This window comes from Neomonachus schauinslandi, chromosome 10 (assembly GCF_002201575.2).
Source record: "Neomonachus schauinslandi chromosome 10, ASM220157v2, whole genome shotgun sequence".
In the NCBI taxonomy this organism is placed as follows: Eukaryota; Metazoa; Chordata; class Mammalia; order Carnivora; family Phocidae; genus Neomonachus; species Neomonachus schauinslandi.
The window spans coordinates 29,654,853-29,656,299 of record NC_058412.1 but is presented as its reverse complement, the minus strand read 5'-3'; positions in this window follow the sequence as shown (position 1 = coordinate 29,656,299).

Genomic DNA, 1,447 nt, shown 5'->3' with positions numbered 1-1,447 from the left:
GGGGGAGCGGGAGAGGGAGAAGCAGGCTTCCCGCTGAGCAGGGAGCCCGATGCGGGGCTCGATCCCAGGACCCTGGGATCACGACCCAAGCCGAAGGCAGACGCTTAACGACTGAGCCACCCAGGCGCCCCTACATCAATCCACTTCTGATTAATGCCAGTGTACTGTGCTTCATGCAACTCTTCCTTTCTCAGTCACCTGGTCACAGGGAACTCCCCACAAGCTCAGTGATGTGGGTCGACAGAGCTTGTCCTTTCCTTTCTTTAAACGACAACTTGTCACTGTTACTCCCGCTGCTGCTGCCACAGCCACCACACACCCACAAGACTGGCAAATGGTCTCATGCAAATTCCTGCCATTGCTGGAGCTTTTTGTCATCTGGAAATGCCCCAGAAAGATGGCTCTGCCTCCTACCTACCTTACAAACCTTCCACCAGTACTTCACATTTGTGGAATTTAACTCATGCCCAGGACGTGAGCTATAATGAAAATATAGTGTTTAGCCATTGATACCCTGAAATTCCAGAAGGATGTAGGAGAGAAGTGGAGAGGGACTCCTAGAGCCAATGCCAAATACTGAATGTATATGCGAGGTCCATCTTGGCACCACCTCACTCCCCACTCTAGGTAAGATGCTGAGGGTACAGACTTCTGGTTCTAATCCCAGTTCTCCTGCTTACTGACTGAATTGCTTCTCTGTGCCTCAGACCTCAGTTTTCTCATCTGTTAAATAGGTATAGTAATGGCACCTACTTGTCAGTATTTGTTTTAAGTCCTCAGCACTCCTCAATCACCGTGTCTGTTTCTTATAGAGGACTACTTAGTGGGGCTTTGGTAGGAAAACTCCACGAGGTCCCACAGGGAGCAGGTAGGTGGCTCCCCTCATTGCTGGACTGGCGGGTGCTTACAGCGGCGCTGACAAGGACCTGTTGAATGAATGGATGGGGTAGAAACTGACCGAAGGAAGGCTAGGTCCCCAGGGCTCTACATCCCCCGGCCTTGTGAAGGTGAGGAAGTAGCAGAGTGAAAAGGGCACGGAGTACTTTGGTGTTTACGGGCCTGACCTTGAGTTGAATCCTGGCTTTGCTACTTAGCAGCAGGACTCTGGGCGGGTTAATTTACTGGTTTTTTGATCATGAAATGGAGCGGATAATACCCACCTTGGTCGACCGCCGGTGCTGGGGGACCTCGGTGTGCTCCCTTCCTCCCTGCTCACCCTTCCCGCGCACCGGGGCAGGGCAGAAGCAGACGCGGGAGCCGGGGTGGCGGGGAGGGCGCAGAGGAAGGGGGTGCCCCCGCAGGGTCCTCGCGCGCCTGGCGGCCAAGGGGCGGCACGTAGGTGGCAGCGCGCGCGGCGCGGACTCGGAGGGAGGCTCCAGCTTCTTGCGCTCCCCGAGCAGGAGAGGGCCGGGCGGCCGCCGGGGAAGGCGGAGCCCGCGGGGAAAAC